Genomic DNA, 21937 nt, shown 5'->3' on the forward strand with positions numbered 1-21937 from the left:
ACTGAAAGCCACCGCTGCTGGAGGCTTCTCTTCCCAGCACTGCTGTGACATTTTTCTGACAAGAGGCTCAGGGGCACAGGGAGATGGCCACAAGGTACCTGCAGATAGGTTGCCTCTTCTATCCACCAAACTTCAAACTCTTTTTTCAGTTTCACCTTGGCTTTCTCCATTAGCAGCTGCAGGTGCTCGATTTCAACCTTTAGGCCTTTCAGGCGAGTGAACATCTTTTTGTAGCTATGGTGAAATGAAGAGAAATCATTATGTTGGCCGCATCAAAAGTCACCACCTAAGGGACCTATGTCAGCATTCATTCCGCCCGTCAGATCCCAGGGGCAGCTGCCAATACAGCTTGGTGCTTCAAAAGTAGAGGTGCTTTCTTTTCATGCCATTGGAAGTTTTTTCTCTGATGTCTGATGGTCCGGGAATTCACAAAAAAATCTGAGCCATTGAGGCCAGACTATGGTGGAACAAATATAGACATCAGAGGCAGTTGGTTGAAAACATGACAGACAATCCAGGTGAGATATTTTAGTGCCATAAAAGGTTCTATGGGGAAGTGTGTGTGTGTGTGGTGAATAATTTCTTCCCTAATTATATTTATAGTAATTGTTCTCCTGCCCCACTTTCATTTTTTTTTTGTTCTAGAAGTTATCTAAGTTAATGCAAATGTGGGCTTTGAGGGGTGCTGATATAACAAAAATAAATCAGAAGCAATCTAACAAAAGACAGGATAGTCCTGGGGTGGATATGTTGTCAGTCAAAATGGCCTAGAAACAGGAGGTATGACCAAAGGCTATAACTGGAGGAGAAGAGGTTGAGGAGACAAGAAGATTAGGCTGGAAAAAGGGTAAGAAAAAGAAATGATGAGGGAGACAGATGAAAAAGATTGACTCACGAGCTAAAGGGAAAGAAGCAGTTCCTGAGCACTGAGCTGGGCTAAATGCCCCAGGAGAGCAGACAGATGGGATTCTCTAAGTTCTAGTTGTATGGTCCAAGGAGGAAAACATGTGTTTTGTAGTTATTAGGGACTGTTAGGAAAAATACAACTACATTCTGAATCCAAGGATTATGCTTGGAACATACCCATAAAGGACTCTGCCTTCTCCTAGGAAAAGGAGGCTAAGGGTTGTTGCCTAATCACTTTGGAAATGAAACAGATTGAAACCAAGCAGCCAGACTTGAGTACTAAACTGTCTGTGCAGTTTAAGACAGAAGTCTGGCTTCTATGAATATACCATATAGCTGTAATTAGCTATACAGCTTTGCACCTTAACATTTCTTACTCCCTGATAATGTAACTCCTGTGTTCTATACAGTTGAATGAAGTATGTTCTTAATGATTCACTACTACAGAGAGGTACTAGAGAATACAAGGGGAAAAGGTGGAGTCATGAGGTCATTGTCAACCTCTTGATCCCAGGAGTCACTTATCTAGACCAATGACAGAAACAGGAACCTATTGACAGCGTCTCTGGTAGTTTCATCACAGAGTATGAATGCTCTTATGTATGTGCTTTCTACCATTTTGATAAAGTTTACTGTCAATTTGTAGAATAATTAATAAGAATTAAGGGGTACCTTTGTTTTTCTTCCTCCATTTTTGAGCGCAGCTTCTCTTCCACTGGGTCTAATTCCTGGTCTCCTAGTGCATTATCTGTAATACCTGTCATAGCAACATATTAACCAAGGTTAAAAGAGGAAGAAAGAAAAAAGGAAATATCTAGCATTTAGATTAGTTCTATGTAGCCAAAGTGAATCAAAGAATCTCAGGGAAGGAAAACACTTTAGAGGGTCATTTGGCTTATTCACCAATGAGTAGATAAACATAGGGGCTGTGGGAGAGGTACACCTCTCATAATATGGGTCCTGTTTCCTGCCCAGCTGTCATTGTCATTTTCCAGGGAAAGCACCTTTTGTGGAGAAGGGGCTACCCATCCCCACCAACGTCAACTAAGTGTCACTCAGAAGGCAGGCAAGGCAGCCTCCTGGAAGCAGCAAAGCATGGGAAAGGAGGCAGCATGTGCAAAGCAAGGTGAACTACTCCTACCACCATGTTGATCACCACCATGCTTTGTACATATTAAGCATTTAATAAATGCTTTATTCATTTTTCTGTAAAAATCATAAATATGCCATGGTATAGTAATGTTGAACTTGGTATCATGAAGACTTGTGTTTAAATCCTATCCCAAACATTTAATAGTATATGACCCTAAGTAAGACACTAAATCTAAGCCTTAATTTCCTCATCTGTAAAATGGAGGAATAACATCTATTTAAAAGAATTGTTTTAAGGACCAAGTGAGAATGTGAGTAAAGTGCTTTGCAAACACATAGATATCAGTTATTGTTGTTGTTGTAACAAGTTAGGTATACTACAGTAGGTTGAAAGGGAAAGGGATTACTGCTGAGTAGGAGGATCAGAGAAAGAAATTTCCAGGGAAGAGATGAAATTTAGGCAATTGAGCCTCATAACAACCACCTTGTTTAAGTAGTTATGACTCAGTATTAAATTATTCCTTATCTTTTTGCAATATAACCCAATTCTGTTATGCTTTCCTCAAAGGAAAATAAAGAACAATATTTGTTTTCTACTTTTATTCAATACCATACATAGGCTAAAGAAGTCTCCATGGGACTGTGGTCAGGGTGCTCATTTCTAGATCAGAGCTTGATTTCTGGACCATAGTTTACAATATTGGAATGATAGGCTCTTGGCCAGGAATGGAGTACATTTAACAAGAACTGGTAAAAAAAATTCTTAGGGCTTTTTGAAAATTGCAAATCAAATTTCTTTATAATGGAAAGGGGAAGAGAAGAAACTGCCTATATATATTCAGGAAGCTTAATACCTTAGGGAGTAACTACCATGTAAGAAGAATAGTAGTAGAAATTCCTAGAAACTCACAAGAGAAAGGACCTAAAAAGGGAATCAGTAATAAAACCTATTATTTCAGATATATGTATAAAATACATAAAGAATGTATAATAGGTAGAGGAAGCTAGAGCTTATCATATAAGGAGGAAAATTTGACATTATAGGTATCACTGAGACTTGGTGGGATGGGACTTATACTTAGAATGTGATTTTAGAAGAGTGTAAATTATTCAAAGAGAAAAATGAAGTTTAAAGGGAAGACAAAGTAGCATAGTATATTTAAAAGATACACTTGTGGGAAGAAGTCCCGAAACTTAGAGGCAAAAAAATATGGTGAATATAATTTGGGTAAAGATCAATGGAAGTAGAAGCAAAAGTGACACTTTCTTATTGTTGTTGAGACTGTGTCTCCCTAACTCACCCAGGCTGGAAGTACAGTGGCTACTCAAAACCTGAACCTAATTCTGATTGGTACAGAGATTTTAACCTGCTCAAATATTTCTGATTTAGGCCAGCTTTTCCTTCCTTAGGCAACCTGGGTGGTGCTCTGGTCCTGGAGATTCGCCATATTTGTGCTGGACTTAGCTGAATTGACTGAATTGGCTTTAGTTGTACTGTAACTCAGAACTCCTAAACTCAAGCAAACCATTGACCTCAGCCTCCCCTAGAAGCAGGGAAGAGAGGTGTGTACCAGCATACCTAATGGAGTATTACCAAAGAAGCACATTATATGCCACCTAAACAGAAAGAGGAAATAGATAAAAAAATTAGGATAAAAAATAGATAAAAAATTTAGGAAACATCACAAGTATGGTGCTATAATAGTGATGGAGATTTCCATCACCTGTCTACCTACTGAGCTTTCCTTCTGCCAAAAGTAGAGCAGCTTTCTTCACTTTTTTTGCAATTATTTAATTTTCCATTGGAAAAAAATTACACAGTAGAGCACATCCAAAACAATTGACAAAGATGTGAGGAATACAAGGTCCCATTGTGCTTACTTTTAGAATTTTTCTTTTCTTTTTTTAATTGACAAGGACTAATTTTCTCCCCCTCTTATCTTCAATCACATTGAAAAAAGAAAAAAACAAAACCACACAACAAATATGCATAGTCAACCACAACTAATTTCCTCAATGACCACATCTAAAAAAGTATGTCTCATTCTTTATCTTGAGCCCATCACCTTTCAATGAGGTAGATAGGTAGCATGCTTCATCACTGGTCCTCTAGAATTGTGGCTGGTCACTGAACTGATGAGTATTCTTAAGTCTTTCAAAGCTGTTCATCTTTACAATATTGTTACTATATAAGTTATTCTCCTAATTCTGCTTACTTCATTCTGTGTAAGCTCTTACGAGTCTTCCCAAGTTTCCTTGAAACTGTCTTTTTTTAAAAATAATTTTTATGGTATAATACTACTCTACTAATTCATATCCTTTGATCATTTATCAATTGGGGAAATGGTTTTACTCTTATACATTTAAATCAATTTACTATGTGTCTCAGAAATAAGACCTTTTCCAGAGAGACTTGATGCAAAGATTCACCCTCCCCCAGTTAATGCTTTTCCTTTTAATTTTAACTGCATTAATTTGTTTGTGCAAAATTTTTTCAATTTTATGTAATCAAAATTGTACATTTTGTCTTCTGTAATCTTCTGTATCTTTCATTTGTTCATGAACTTTCCTTCTATCCATAGTTGTGAAAGGTAATTGCTTCTTTGCTTCTCTCATGTGTTTTTGATGTGACCTTTTATTTCTAAGTCATTGAGCTTATCTTGGTATATGGTGTGAACTGCTGGTCCAAACCTAATTTCTGCCAGCAGGTTTGTCAAAATAGTATGAGTCCTTACCCCATTATTTGGGGTCTTTGGGTTCATTAAACACTAGGCTTCTAGATTTATTTACATCTTTCTGCTTTTATTTTTGCACCTAATTTGTTTCACTGAAATTGTTTCATTATCTAATGAATCCTTTTCTCCTTTAATAATAGTAAAGATACCATATAATCTCTGAAGTACTGCATGAGCAAGCAGAAATTCCACAAAAGAAAACAAAAAAGGGGAAGGGTGCCTGCACTATACCAAGTATGAACAGACAACTTTGAGGGTATCAAAGGATCTTGGTTGTCAAGGCATCTGAAATGGAGGAGAATACCAAATTCTTGGGAATATCTTGAACCTTGTTATTTAGAAAAAAAGAAAGACAACCAAGAGAACACTAATTACTGCTGATCCATATGCCCTGTTCTCGCTATAAATCTTTTTAAGATTACACACACACACACACACACACACACACACACACACAAGAAAGGTAAGAAAGGCATCTTGAAGGTTTGAAAAGGGAACAGGAAAGGGTTCACAAGCAACAGTCTCTACAGCAACTTTACACAGCTGTCATACAACTGACTGAAAAGCAAAGATCTTACAGTGCTTCTTATTTGTTGACTATAAAAAGTGCCTAGCATAGTGCGCCTGGCATAAAGTAGTTATGTAAGAAATGCTTATTGCTTAATTTGACTTGGCATGAAAATATATCACCTTAAAGGGTTTCCCAAAAAGATGTCTTCCATGTGTATTTCAAAATCATACAGAATTCCTTGAAAGATAAAGCAACAGAGATAGTTTTGTTCTATGATGCTATGATTATTGGTATAAAGTGAGACATAAAAAGGGAGATGTATGCTTGCCAAATGTGTTTATCAGCCCCATGGAGGATGACCAGTGAAGAGTACAAATGGAAAATAAATTCCCTATGTTGAGGTCTTCAGGATGTTTTTATTTGTTAATGACATTTTGCTGACTATATCAAGTTTTAAGACCCCGAATAGCCTCCTAAATGACATTTATAATCTTTCAAAGGAGTTTGGCTTAATCACCTACATAGGTAAAACAAAGTGGATGAAAAATGCCTACACTTCAGACTATGACATGTTATTGGCTGGAAAACCCAAAGAGTTGGTTTATCAGGATATTATCTTGGTGAACTGGATTGCCTTTGGGGAATTGCATAGTAGACTTGATAACTCCAAGCTTCTTCTTTAAAAAAAAGGTCAATCTTTTTTTTTTGCTCTTTTGGAGGGTGACTGGGGTTAAGTGATTTGCCTAAGGTCACATGGCTAGTTTTTGTGTGAAGTGTCTGAGGCCAGGTCCTCCTGACTCTAGGACTGGTGCTCTATTCACTGTGCCACCTAGCTGTCCCTGGCCAATCTTTTTTAAACACCAATTTAACACCAAATGATGCTTTAGGTCATGAAATACTACAGTTTCTAAAGAATTAAAGTTATAGGTCAACTAAAGAGTAATGGAGAGGTGCATAGTAATGGAAAGATGTGAACACATTACCAACAAAGTATTGCATAGTTGTTTAAGACATAAACAGAGAGAAGGAGAGGAAGAGAGAGAGAGACAGACAGACAGACAGAGAGAGAGAAAAAACAGAAATTCAGACATGGGGAGGGGGGGAGGAGAGAGAGAGGATAATAAAAGAAGATAAAAGGAATTGGGTTGATCATGTAGCAGAACTGAGGAATAAAAGATGGACATCCCATCTACTTCATTGGTAACTCTCTACACAATGTCAATAATGCTACAGGAAGACTCCCAGCGCAGCAAATTTATGGGAGGACATAGTCTAGGATCACACAGGACAAGAAAGTATGGATGGATTGTAATCTCCACCCGTTAGAGACAATATCCACATTGGAAGTTGTTCTCATGATGATACTGGGCTATAAATCACACTCTCTGAGAAGTCAAATTTGCAAGTCACTTAACGTGCATGAAGAAGGATCCATGGATCATAGGAGATTCTAGATCTAAAGCTGGGGCGACCTCAGAAACCACCTAGTCCAACCACTTTATACAACACAGAGGTTTAAGGAGGCTGTGACTTGTCTGAAACAGCTTCAGAGTCAGGGTTTGAACCCAAAGTTTTCAGAATCCAGAGTGAGTGCTCTTTCTACTGTACTTCAGTTGCATCCTAGTGGACATAAGGAGCTTTGCAGTATACTACAATGACAAAGCAGTCTAAGATAACAATGGAAAAGGAGTTCTGTGCCATTGGAAGAAGTCCTCATGTCAGTGAGATCACAGATGCACTGAAATAAACAGGTGCACTTGTAAGTATGTACAAAATATGGTTAAGAAAACATCCTGACATCATACTGATAATGACAGGGTTTTCATGCATAGAATTCTTTTTCTTCAAAGAGCTCATAGCACTTCAAAATGACTAATGATAATGATGTCCCATATTTGTATAATGCAGTACCATTTTCAAAACCCATTTATGCAAGGTGTAATGGGAGTGCAAATTTGGAAGATCTTCCCTGCCCCTAGGCTAAAGTGCACCTGAAGCCTGGGGTGGGAGGCTTGTTTTACAGTAGATACTTTTTGATTGGCCAGTGGGTCAATAAGGTTGTTACATTCTCTGAGCCAGGAGAAGGCTATATAAGCCCTGATGTGAGGCTTTGTTTTGGGGGCTCACTTTGAGAAGTGTTCTGTGATTTGATCTGGATTCTGGGAAGCGGTTGTCCGGAGCACCCCCCCCCCTTTGAAAAACCCAGATGTTGAAACCCAGATGTTGACTGGGTATGGATGTAATGGTTGGACAGTTTGGAAATCTGTCTACTTGATCTGTTTCTGTCTTGATAATTCTGCCTGTATACTTTGAAGTTCGGGGTGCTGACCTTTTTCCCCTGAACAAGGTAAACGATATATGTCTGACTGATTAAAGTAAGCTTGTTAACCCATTTTGAGTTGCTTTCCTTTAACAAAGCAGATCCAAGAACCTGTGTGGGCAGCCACCTGAGGACACTTGGGGTGTTTGCTGCTACACAAGGTAACTTGCAAATTACAAATACTGGTTTAATGTCTGTTTTGTTCAAGGCTGGGTGTTGTGGAAGCCTCAGAGAAGAATATGACATGGTTGTTGCCCTCATGGAGCTTACAGTTTAGTAGGGAAGATAATGCACATACATAAATAATAACGTATGGTCTATGGTGAAAATGTACAAAAAGAAAGGAAAAAAAACACAATAGCAGTTTGTAGAAGAAAGAGATGACTCCTGAAAAGCCTTCAGATGAGATAGGATTCAAACAATTGGTCCTCATAACAACCCTAACTGATAAGCAGGCAAGGCTTCAGTTATTTTACAGAAGAGAAAAGGAGATTCTGAGATATTTAGTGAGTTGCTTAAAGTCAGACAGCTAGAAAGTTGCAGGACTGGGACTAGAAATCATTTTACAGAATAAAGTCCTCCAAATAAAAGTGAGAAACTGCACCCCTGCTTTCCTCACTTTCTCTTCCTTTTAACATATCTTTTGTAAAAAATAACGGGAAACTATTTTGAGACCCATAGTTTCAGAAAGAGTCAGTGGGACACATCTAGTGCCTCTAGGCAGTGTAGACACAGTCTCAGCTTCCTTCCAGAAGCCTTCACTGTAACAAAGATAGCTGGAGCTAGACAGAGGAGAAATTGCTTAGGTTTTTAAAAGAGACATATTGTGCAGGCCCAGGTGAGTATCCACACACCTAAGTGGCTGCTATGTGAAAAGGTCAAGGGAAGGGGCAGTCAGAGAGGGGCAGAACATTATTAGAACATCCTGAAATCCTGTATAGAAGAATTAGAAACTGTGGGCATACAGGCACACTAATGTATGATTGGTGAAGCTATGAACTGATCTAATTATTCTGGAGAGTGATTTGGAACTTCTCAGTTTGGAACTATATTCCCATATAGTGACTACAGTCATTAAATTGTGCATACCCTTAGACACAATGATACCACTCCTAGGCATATTCCTCCCAGAGGTCAAAGATGGAGGGAAAGGACTTTTATCTACACATTTATAAAGGCAGCTCTTTTTGTTGTAGCAAAAAATTGGAAATGGATTGTGTGCTCATCAGCTGGGGAATGGCTGTACAAATTATATGGTATATCATAGTATATAAATGTAACAGAATATTATTGTGCCACAAAATAATAAGATGAATAGATTCAGAGAAACCTAGGAAGACTTGTATGAACTGTTGGAGAGTGAAGTGAGCAAAACCAGGGAAACATTTCTACAATGACTACAACAACCATGAAAGACTGATGATGGAGTCTACATCCTATATTTTGACAGAGAATAGAGACAAGACATCCAGTTTCAGACAATGCCAGTATATGGACTTATTTTACTTGGCTATACTTGTTACAAGGGAGAACTTTTTTGGGCAGGGGATATAATGATAGTGATACTGATGTACACAGAAGAGAGAAGGAAATTCAGCAGGGCACATGGACAAGTAGGTTAACATTGGAACTATGTTAAATTGAAATAAACCAAGATTTAGAAAAAAAAATCCAAGTTATATGTAGTAGGGATTCACGATATCTTATGTACAGTCCTTTTCATCTGCTTTTTGAATATGGAAATGTTCATGCTTGCTCATGTTTACCAAATTCATAACATACAGTCTCTTCTCCTGCCTCATTCTCCCACCCCAGCCCACTCCCCCCCCCACTCACACTGGTAGGTTGGGTTTCCAGAGGGCAGCTGATCACTTCTAAACTTTAGGTTCTAAGGTTCCTGAAGATTTGTGACTTCTAGTATTCTCTCATGAGCCCCTATAATTGTGTTTGTTATTGATTTTCAATTATCAATTAGCCAGTCAGAGTGAATTAACTTTTGAAAACAAATTTTTACTAAGATTGTAAAGCTAATAAAAATATTCCCCTGCCCAAATCTGGGACATATTCATTTTTTTAAGCAATTGGGGTTAAGTAACTTGCTCAAGGTTACACAGCCAGTTATTTTGTGTGGGTATTTAGTATCTGAGGCTGGAACTGATCCTGGGTCTCCCGACTCTGGGGCTGGCCCTCTTACTTACTGCATCAACTGGCTGCCCTGACATTCTTAAACTAAAAAAAAAAAGGACATATAGCAAAGGGATAACTGAGAACTCCTGATTGGATGGAAGTCTTTTTCTCCCTTTGTGCATACCTCATTCCCCCGAGGGGCATGCTGCTCCTTGTTGGTCCCTGAGGATTAGGGCCTTTGTATAATCCTGCAAGTCTTTCTACGTGTCTGGTTTGTTCTCTCTCAGTTCCTGGGCAAATGCGCTGTATATGACTGATTCATTCTCTCCACATGGTCAGTGGAGGGGGAGGAGGAGTGTGACACTTCCTCTGGGCTCACTGCAACCTCCTCCCCCTCCTGCCATCAGAAAGCACACTGAAAACTTTCCTCCAGATGTATTTGCTGGAAAGCTTCTGATGGCATCTCCTCTGATAAACACAGGCAGAAAAGCGTGCCTAATTTTTTCAACCCATCTCAATACATTTCATTATATCATTCAATGTCTGCAAGCACTTCACTCCTTCCAAAATGATTAACTAGGTTGTTCATACCTAGTTTATGCCTTTGATTAATTGATTCAATAGAGATGCCTAAAATTTATTCACATCTCATTTGTACTTCTTATTGATTGATTGGTTCTATAACTCAATCAAAGAGCCATTCTAACCTAATGAAGGTTTCAAGGCTAGAAGTGTGGGACAAATAAAGAAAAAAAATTTAAATTTGCTGTTTACACACACACACACACACACACACACACACACACACACACACACACACACACACACACACACACACACACACACACCCCTGGGCTGGACACCTTGGTTATCAGGAGTGAAGGTATGATGTTCATCCCTAAGACGTAGCTGGCTTTGGTTATTGTCTGTCTGTCTGTCCTTGTTAAATGCATTCATTACACATCTATTGGGAAGGCAGCCTATTTCTAATTCTGATAATGTCTTAGTTCAGCAGCCTCCTTTGAATGGAAGTAAGAACTAGAAACTCAAATGGAATAGAAGAAAAGAGAGAACATAACCAAAGGGCATTTACAACATGTAGGTTCTCTCCTTACTAGGACTTTAGCCAGGAACTTAAACTCTGTGTCACCCTGTCAAGAGGTGAAGGGAGTGAGCCCTATATTCCATGATGGGATTTTGGCCGGAACAGGAGGGGTGGTCATGACCCTGCCTGGCTTGTCAGTTCACACTGTTAATCTTCGGGGGTAGCAGGCACAAGTTTAATCAAAACCAAGAAGGAAAAAGCATTTCATTTCCGCGGTGTTTTTGAAGGTCACATGGAGGGAGCACTGAAAATACTAACAGAAACTGTAAGCCCAGGGGAAGCACAACCCCAGCCTGACCCTCCAGCTCCTGCAGATTTAGCTTTATGCTTTAGGAACAGAGCATCTCGTTAGACAAGAAGTGACAGCTTCTTACCCCAGAGACCATATGTAGGCCCTCAGGTGTTGGACTCGGGGGTAGACAAACTTGTCTCCTTTTATGTTCTGCTTTCAAGGCAAAGGATTTGGTACCACCCGCCCCCCCCCCCGCAATCCTTTCCCCACAGCTTGCTGATCCCTGAAATATGGCTAAAGTTTTATCTTTCTATCTTAAAGGTTTAATTCCTGTTAAGTACAAATAATCTTGGGGAGAGATAATGTGTTCAGTTCTTTACAGGTAGTTAAAGTTGTGATAGGGAGAAGGGGAGAAACCATGGACCCCTGGAAGGAGAAGGGGCTGGGGAGGAGGAGGCACCAAAGACAAACTTCACCTACTTCATAAATCTGCTTAGAGCTAGTCTTACTCATGTGGTAAAGGGGGTGGTAATGGTTGTGGTGCCTATGATAGGATATGAGGATGCTGATGGATTTCCCTTGTGATACCCCTTCAGTGATCTTGCTCTATACAGATGGCTGAGGCTAAAACAAATGCATGAAAACTTTCTTTCTCTGGTGCTGGAACACGAGGACTGTCTTAGCTGATGGGCTGGGTGAATTAGTTGTTATAGTCACCATCAGCAGAGCCTGTCAATGCTGTTTGTATCTCTTACTTGAGGTACGGCCCCGAAGCTTCTGCTCATACACGCTCAGAGCCCTTTCATTCCCTGTTAATGCACCTGTGACTTTTTGCTCACACCTGCCTTGTTTGCCTTGGGTTTCTTCAGATGATCCTGGCTCAGCTCCACCAAACTTCAGGGGGCTTCTATCTCTATTCTTCCCCTCTTTGTGACTCTTCTAGCCCAGCTCACCATATCACAGCTGCTTAGAGATTTGGCTGCTGCCCATTCTCTGAACTGGGCCTACCCAACACACACATAAGAAACCCTAGGGCGACATAAACTTGGGCATCAGAGTTATCTTCTCCTTGCCTGTCAGCATTCTAGGAGTTGAGCAAATGTACATTTGGACTGTAAATGATGTACAGAAGCCTAACAGGGGCACTGTGTTCCCCAGAACAAGGGCTGTGTAAAGCCACATGCCCTGAGAGCTATTATCAGGAATGAAGGAGAGGGGCAATGAGTTACATTGTTCTGATATGGCAGACAGTACTTCATGACCAGGGAGGCATTCCATTTGGTCTCCTTGGCTACCCAACTACTGATTCATTTGCTAAACACCCACTCTGGACTTCCTTAGGGCTAAACTGTCTCCTAGAACTATCCATCACTCCACCTTACCATGTTTGAGAAGTCCAAGTGTCTATTCTTGAGGAGATTTATGATGCCAAGTAGCTCAATTACCACAATGGTCAGCAGCTTGGAGGCAAAGATTTTTGGCTTCCCAGTCAGACCATTTCCCGCTTTAATGGCTGAAATTTATTGTCAGCTCTAGTAATCACACTCTGACTGGTACTCTGTGCCACCATTCATCTCGGTGTGGATTTTGTGTAACACCTTTGCTGCTGGTAGCATGCTCAGACCTAGGGGTGTGGCAGACAGCCACTCAGACACATGTTTGTGACTGATAATTACTCCAGGCTCCTTCACATTCATAACTGTTCACAAAACTTGAATCTTCTTTATAGAGCAAGAGGTGAATTTTACAAAAAGGATTTATTTGTATCAGCTTTGCAAAACACAAACAAAAGAAGATCCAGATACAGGCTGTGACTAAACATAACCCTGGGCAGTCCCCAAATGGAAGACTCCCTACTGTTGCTGCTGCCACCAGAAAAGAGACCAGAAACACAGAATGCTAGAGCTGAGATACCTTAGAGACTACCCAGGCCAAGGGATTCCTAACCATTTTTGGATCATGGACCCCTTTGGAAGTCTACTGAAGTCTAGGGCCCCTCTATAGAATAATGTTCTTAAATGCACAAAATGAAACATAAAATTACAAAGGAAGAAATGTAATCATTGGAATTAGAAAAATAAGCTTACAGACCACAGACTAAGAGCCCCATATCTGGGCCACCCCCTCATTTTACAGATGAGGAAACTGAGGCCAGAGAGAAGAAACAACTTTCCCAAGGTTAAACTGCTATTAAGTGGTAGAGCTGAGACCTTACATTTTCCTCCAGGGTTACTTCTCCAAAGATCTTGGTCCTGAACATCATAGACTTTCCTTTCTATTCTTTACAGTCAGAGGAGTAGAGGACTTAAATAACTTTGTTTAGTATGTGGAGGTATAGGGAGAGATAAGGAGGGAATAACCCATGTGTTTCAATATTTCAGAGACCCAAGATTTCATCTGGGTGTAATTCATGGCATGAATTCACTTTATGCCTGAGGAGATGGTCCCATGACTTGTGGCCAAAATGTCACCATCCAGAAGCCAAACCTGTGGTGACAAGCCTCTGGCACTTAGCTAACCTGATCTCGGGTGGCAGCAGGCACATGGTACATTGCTGGCTTGTAATGAATGCCTTTTTATCTCATTAGGACTTGCAGGACCAGCTAGGATGCTGACACGGCCTTTGAGAACCCAAGGGCTATATCCGGGTGAGGTTAGGAGTGGTTGGCTTTTAGTGGAGGGATAGATAACCTCATTGCTCACATTAGCTTCATAGGGATGCATGCTTAAGTCACCCCAATTCTGGCATAGTAACTTGCTTGGATTTTGCCCCTGGAATCTCCCTAAACTAGACTCCTCTCCTGGGCTCACAGCTGTAGGGTTGCCTTCCAAGAGATGTGCTGTTTTCCAGCTTTTCCATACTCCTAGTTTCTCTTTCTCCTTCGGATTTAAATATTTCTTCTTTCTTAAACCAGTTTTTTTTTCTGAAAGCCTCAAATGTATTCCTAGCTCTGCCCTCTATTTAAGCACACTGAGGTACCACAGCACTCCCATCTCATCTTGGGTTACAGTCCCTGCTCTCTCAGATGGAGCATGAAGGGTGCAGTTCAAGGGGTCATGCATGCAAGTAAACTGAGTGACTAAATCTCTTTTAGTCTTTTACAGATAAAATATGATTCTTTTGTACAAGTTTCATAGACTACACAGGTAAATTTTGGCAGAAACATGTAACAGAGGGATTGGTCAATGAGGGCTCAGTCCTGGGGGCAAGTATAAGAGATCAATGTGGCACTTTGGAGACTTGCTTTCAGAAATCCATAATGAAGTCAAATGGAGGGTCCTGGCTCTCTCCTTCAGAGAGTGTCTGGTCTACTGACTGTGTGGTGAAAAATACTACTTTGGGGTGGCTGCTAAGTTGGACCTGGAAATGTAAAAGTAATGTGCCAATTGGGGCAGCTAGGTGGCACAGTGGATAGAGCACTAGCCTCAAAGTCAGGAGGAACTGAGTTCAAATCTGGCCTCTGACCAGACACTTCACACTTACTAACTATGTGACCCTGGGCAAGTCACTTAACCCCAACTGCCTCATCAAAAACAAAACAAAAAACAAAAATAAATGTGCCAATAGAGAAATGTGCTCTCTCCCCTTCCTGCTGACCAGGAGGCATGAATATCTCTGAGTCTAGAGAACCAGTTTGGGGGTTGTACATGAAGTATTGGCCTTTCCCTACCGCCATGCATGGCCTCTTAGGCAAGCCTTTGTCTGGGATGGGCCTGCTTCCTGCTTTCATATTTTTTGCTTTTGTTACAGGACCTTGTGAGATACGAGAAGTGTGGAGAAGCCATCAGAGGCCTAAGCCTGGGATGGAGCCACTCCTGAGGAGCGAGCCACTTCATCAAGCCCAGCTGTGATTCTCCTCAACAGGTCCTACAAGGAAGCATGGTTCTTTCCTCTCTTTATGCTACATAAGCTATGCTGCATTTGGATGGGAACTTTGTGAGAGATTGCTCTGTAGCCAATCACATTTAAGTTTGAGTCCACACTTCCCTGAGACCAATGTGGAAGAGAGGAGAATGTCTTGATTTGGTGGTAGAGTAGGGATGCTGTCCTTTTGATATCTTTTCAGGAAACCCCCCTTGTAAAAGTCAAATAATATTAACTGGTTTAAATGATGCTGGGGCTCTTGTCAATGGACAGGGGTAGGGAAGCTTTATTTTTTGTTCAATATCTTTTCAGTAAAAATCCCCTTGTAAAAGCCATTTAATATTAACTGGTGAATGATATTGGGGAAAAGACAATATTTTGGGTACTTGAACTGACAGAGTTAGAAGCCCCTTGACAATATTCCTAGAACCCTGAGGAGGGGGATATAGTTAGCTGAGCTCTGGTGAACCAGACTTGTGCACGTGTGGGACAGGAGACTAAGTCCAGAGTTTATATTGCTACACTTGTATACCTCTAAAGCTCTTATTGCATTTTGATTATGCTGTCTGAGACAGATGGGTTGTTCTCATAATGAATTTTAGAGAGTGCTACACTTATGACAGTGCCTTGCTCCAATTTAATGCTGGTTAATGGAGCTTAGCTGATGCTCTTTGGTTAGTTTCAAAGAGAACTTTTAAGAGGATTTTTAAGAAATAGACTAAAATTCCTTAAGGTCTTTTTTTATTCTTCTTTTTAGAAAAACTTGCCGGCTATTCACATATACCACAAAATACAGTGCAAGTAAATGTGCTCCATTCTGAATGATTATTTTCCATTTGCAAGTGAGTGGTGATGGAAAAGAAGTTGCCATTGTACGGTGCATCTGGAGGAGAAAATCATACTTTGGTCAATTTTCTATTTACACATGTAAGCAAAGTGATCCTAGATAAAAGCCAAGCTAGTGAGGAGAATTAAGATGAGTTAGGGATAGAATTGGGATTACACTTTACATAGTATTATAATAATAACATAATATTACCACTACCAATGATAAAAGCACGTAAGTATTTACTTATTCTCAAGATATACTAAAGAGGGGAAGAATCCAAAGAATGGCAAAGATGCATTTATCCTAAAAAGATGACCATTAAAACATTAGCAGCTATGGACACAGTTATAAGTACTTTCATCTCTATAAAATCTCTTGATGCTTGTTCTGTACATACATCAAAGACATCCTAGATGAAAACATGAAAGGGCTTTTGCTGGTAATTTTTTATAGTGGGACAGATCTTTATAGTCACACAAATGACTGAGATTATTAGATGCTACTGTGTTCATGTACTGATTTCAAGAAAACATTTGACTCAGTACATCAAACTCAGCCTTGAAGGCTCTCCTCAGGCAAGGTATCCCTTTTGCCTACCACAGAATCATTGGAGATTCCATGACTGACGTAGAAAGAGAATTTTGTACAATAATCTGCAACACTAACTGAGCCATCAAAGAGGGAGATATAGATGCACCAAAGGCATTTGCTAGTGTCACAGAAAATGACAGCGTGAAAGGTTCAAACAAACAAAAGGCTTTCTGTTTTTCATCTACTTATATAAGGCAATATTATCTCTAACAGAACATAAGTTCCTCTAAGACAGAGATTATTTTAGTTTTTATCCCCAGAACAAGACTATTACCTATACTATATCCTTAATAAATGGTTGTTTCATTAATTGTGTGTTTGGAAGGGCAACTTATCAAATTAGTTTATATATAGACATAAAATTATATATATATATGTACATACATAAGTATAAAATAAAAATGTGTGTGTAAATATATAGTTATCACTTTCACATTGTGACTTTCCCCATCATGATTTCAATATATCTTGGATTGGCATAAGAAATTAAATAGGAATTTTTGGGGAGTTTTACAGAAATTGCAGATGCCATGTGAAGACTAGCAGACAACACAGAAAAAAATATTTTTACTTAACACTGACTTACATAAAGCCTATGATTAAATACTTGACCCATATTTTACAATTGGGTACTGTAAACACCCCACAAAAGAAATAAATCAGACTTCTCTTGTATGAAGGGTGGGCCAAAAAATTTTACACAGATTTTCCAGATTGTGGACCATTCTCCTAGCCCCTGAGATGTGGAAGGAATAATTCTATACATTTTCTTTTGAGATACATTGTTGACATTAGATAAAGTGATATATTTGGGGTCAAATCTCATCTTTGCTACTTACTATCTCTGCAGCCTGAGGCAAGTCACTTAACAGCTTTGGGCCTAGATTTCTTCATTTGTAAAATGAGGGGGTTGAGTAGAACCCATCTAGGTCCCTTCTACTCTAAATCTTTGATTTCACTTTCTGTGACATGAGGGGCTGAATTAGGTGACTCTTCAACGTCCTGTTTCTAACAGCGTAGGCAAACCAGTCCTAACACACCCTGAGAGACCAAAAAGCATGTTCCAGATGATGCAAAGCATGGAATCACCACCTCCCCTCAGACCCTCATGAAGACAGTCCAGGACCTCAACCTCAAGAGTACTGGGGAAGGCAGTTCCTGCCCCATGCTCACTAAGGTCCTGCTTCTAGACCACACTTGGCATGGTCCCCTCAAACATTGTGGAGAGGCAACCTGGCAACGACTTCTGCTGAAGTCCTGCAGACCTTGCTTCCTTAGCAATCCTAGCTACTGATGATCCAGAAATGAATCTTTGACAGCAAACTCCTTAGAACTAGTCAAACAGTTTGACATTGGAATAGATAGGCTTTTATCAGTGGAAACAACATTAAAGAAGATGCTTTGCCACTGCACCTTAAGAACGAGAACTTTCTATTCAAGTTACTGCTGAAATCTCCTGTGTGTATTATCTGCCCCATTAGAATGTGAGCACCCTGAAGAGAGACAGCCTCCACCTTTCTATTTGTATCTCCAGGCTTAGCTCAGGACTTTGCACAGAGTAGACACTTAATAAATAATAATTAATTCCTAGCAGTTAATTCCTCTATATCTATGATCCTAGATCCCACATCCAGTTGTCCTGTTCTATATCTTACCACTGGAACCTGATGGCTTCTGAGGAGAAAGTGAGGCTGGTGACCTTGTACCTTGCCTCACTTAAATCTAATTCACTTGCAAATCATGACATCACCTTCTTGTCCTCTTTGAGAACAAAGTACAAACAAACAACAAGTAGATCCTACTACAACAATAGCAAATGGATAGCGGACTGGGCCTAGAACTGAGTAGGATGAAGGGACAGAATTCAGGAAATTGCAGGGTGTTTTCAATGACCCCAATATTCTCTCTGTGATGTTGTGCAGCATACCATGTTATATGGGGCACTGTGATCTTTGAAGAAGATAAATTACAAGCTAAAAAACAATTGAAAGACATATGGGAGGCATACCTAGGTTACAGTATGTCACCAATAATGACATATGCCAGACAGCATTAATCAATACTAATCAACAAGTATGTATTAAGTATTTGCTGTATGGCAGGCACAGATCTAAGTGCTAGGGATACAAAGACAAACATCCTTGCCCTCAAGGAGTTTACATTCTATCTGAGGAGACAACATTTACACAAATATACACAAATATGTACAAAATAAATAAGGTAATTTTGTTCTGGGGGCAGAGAGGAGGTTCAGGCAAGGTTTCCTATAAAGAGCGGCACTTGAGTACAGTTTTGAAGGAGACAAAGGATTCTCAGAGGTAGATGTGAGGGGGAGGAGCAATCCAGGCAAGGGCATGGCCAGCACAAAGACACAGAGCTGGGACAGAGAGTGCCATGTGTGAGGAACAGTAAGAAGGCCGGTCCGCCTCTATATTGAAAAGGAAGTGGGGGCCAGGTTGTTAAGGGCTTTTATTTGATCCTACAGGCATTAAGGAGCTCCTGCAATTTACTGAGTAGGGGAATGACATGGTTAGACTTGCAATTTAGGAAAATCACTTTGGCAGCTATGTTTAGGATAGACTGAAGAAAGGATAGATGTAGTAGAGAGACCAATTAGGAGGCACAAAAGACATTGTGGAGCCTATGTATGAGGGAAAAGGATCGCTGTTATTTATTGAAAATGAAGGACAGCAATTGACAGTTTGAATAGTATATTGCATGTTCAGCACAGTAAAAGAACAAAGCTTCCAGTACACTGGATATATCATCTATGGAGGAGGATATAATCAAGAGTAGCACAGGATGTGGAAGAGCCATCATTTGCATTGTTAGAAGAAATGTGTGTATGGGACAAAGGATCCATTCAATCCAACAAACATTTAAACACCTGCTTCCTGCTGTGGACTCAGATGCAAAAGGGAAAATTGTTCCAGCCTGGAGGGCAGCTTATGTTCTACAGGGAGGTGAACTCATGTGAACAGGTAAGCTAAGATACATGATAAATACATGGTAAATGGAGGAGCATAAGGAAGAGAACACTAATGGCTTCAAGGAAGACCTTCCTGAAGGGGATAGCACCAGAGCATCCAAGAGAATTCAGGATTCTAAATGGCAAAGGCAATGGGGGAGCCCATTCCAGGCATATAGCAAAGCCTGTACCAAAGCAAGGAGAGAAGCAGGAGATGAAATACTAAGTTTATGGAACAACAAGTAGCATAGGGAGCCAAGGGGAATAATATTGATAAATCTGGAAAGGCAAGCTGGAGTGAGACCATGAAGGGCTCTAATTATGCCCTTAGTTAAAGAGCCAGAGAAGGAGCCTGTGTTCTGTCCTAGAAGCAATATGGAATTGCTGAAGTTTCTTAAGCAGAGGAGTGACATGGTCAGACTTATGCTTTAGGAAAATTATTTTGGCAGCCATGTCGAGGATGGAGTAAAGAGGACAGGAAGCCAGGAGTCCAAGGAGTATGTCATGGGAGAAAGCACAGGAAAGTGGGATTACAAAGTGATTTTCAATAGAAGAGACTCATTCTTGAAGGAATCATGCCAATAAAATGGACTCTTGGAAAGACAAGTAAGAAAGAATTATTAATATTTATTTTTAAATAATATAATTAACTAAATTGAATATGACTATTACTATTAATATAGTTCCATGAATCATCATGGTCTCTGATATCTTAGGATATAATCCATATACAAAGTGTCTTTCTGTAAACAAACACAACATATGACAATCCAGATTTATACTCAAGATAGACTGGGGGTATTCATTTGCTTTAGGAAAGTGGTATTTGCTTTACAAAAGAATTCATTATATAATTTGTTACTTAAATATGCAAATGGATCTATGACCTCATTGATTTGTATTTTCCTCCCATTGATGCAAGTGGCAACCCATCTACATGTGCTCATCCTGAGGGCTTATATCCTTTTGAAAGTCTGAGCCAGGGGTTCACACATTGTGTTGGGGACATTCCTCAATTTCACTCTCCTCAAGAATATCATGGGATGATTCAATATACACAAAGCTTTTGTTATAAGTTAATGTGAGATATTATTCAATTTTAAAAATTTGACTAGAAATTGAAAAGACTGTGCTGCTTTTTGAAATTGTGCAGGACTTTGAATGACCCCAAACTTCTTCCTGAATCAAAAACCAATTTTTAACACTGCTGTTCTTTTATATTAACTTTCTTTTAAAGGAGAATGTCCAGGTCAACCATGTAGTCATTTCTTTCTGGGCGCCACTCCTGACTATCTGAACCTTCTCTACTAATGTGGTTTGAGTTGCTGGGAACCCTATCCCAGCACCCCATCACTGCCATACCACATTTACATCTTCAACCTGGACATTCATTCTACTCCTAGACTTTTCACATTGAAAGTACACTCTGACCCTGAAGCCCCTTCCTCTGACGGGATGTTTCCTCTCAGAACCACCATTTTAATGAAAGCACCTAGAGCAGTCATGTGTTTATTCTTCTCTGGGTTCCATTCCTGACTCTCAGGACTTTATCTACTATTCCCTCCCTCCCTCCTCCACTCCCATCCATCAAGAGTACCTTTTCTTTTTCCTTCCCTTTTCAGAATCTTTTTATGTTTTGTCTTCCCCCATTAGAAAGTCAGTTCCTTGGGGGTAGAGATTTTCTTTTTGCTTATATTTATATTCTTAGTACTTAGCAAAGTACCAGATATATAGTAAGTGCTTAATAAATGCTTGTTGACTTGACTTGTTGATGTAATATGACTGAGAATCCAGGAATTCTATAATCTCTGAGGAATCAAAACTGTGAGTCAAACCAAATGAAAATGGACAGACCCATGGTGAGCATGAATAAGTTACATGTTACATGTTACATGACCAACAATGAGTGAGACACTAAAATAAAGACAACAATCCAGCATAATTGACTGCATTGCAAGAGAAAGGTATAACAGATGGTCAGTCCATTCACTGGATTGATATCATAGACATGAAAAAGACCCTTAGCATGTTGAATGTGGAGAACAGAAACAAGATGCACAGGATTAGAAGAATGAATGGGTTGTGATCTGCCCAGCTGGATAGGGTATTTTCATCGATGAGATCACAAAGCCACTGACTTGTATTGACCTACAAACAACATTCAGCATTTCTATTGAATAATGCATCTCTGGTTGGAATAAAACTAAATGAATGCAGGGTGGATTACTGGAGCTCATTTCTACTGATGGGAAAGAGGTCCAAGCATATGTACTATCTCTAGTGGTGGGAGGTCTGAGTTAGTCAGTCAAATGACCACCCCCTTCCACTTAAAGGATAAGGCCTGAAAAATATACTTCTGGATTATATTACTCATAAGCTTTAGCCTAAGCATGAAAAAAGTCCATGACCATTTTAGAAGTCCTTGAAAGTCATTGGCTACACTGGAGTGTGTACTGAAAGTTTTTGTTCAGATGAGTTGAGGAATCTTGTTTCATGCCCTGTGGTTTATTTACAAAAGAGTAAACTAGTTCAAAAACCAGAGATTTGAACGTCTAGCAGCTTAGTGATGGAAGGCTCCAAATGATCTCCTGAGAAGGAATTGCTTGTAGGGGATGGTATGTAAAAGATGGTAGATACAAGAGCTTCATCTAGTAGC

The 21937-nt window shown here is 39.8% G+C and overlaps 1 pseudogene; it reads right to left on the bottom strand.

Moving 5' to 3' along the window:
- Positions 1–21937, bottom strand: part of LOC138150234 (histone-lysine N-methyltransferase 2B-like) — a 99262-nt pseudogene that overhangs the window by 14125 nt on the left and 63200 nt on the right.

Source organism: Petaurus breviceps, unplaced genomic scaffold (assembly GCF_028583685.1).
Source record: "Petaurus breviceps papuanus isolate PSGF00001 unplaced genomic scaffold, PetGlider_PUasm1.0 90865, whole genome shotgun sequence".
NCBI lineage: Eukaryota > Metazoa > Chordata > Mammalia > Diprotodontia > Petauridae > Petaurus > Petaurus breviceps.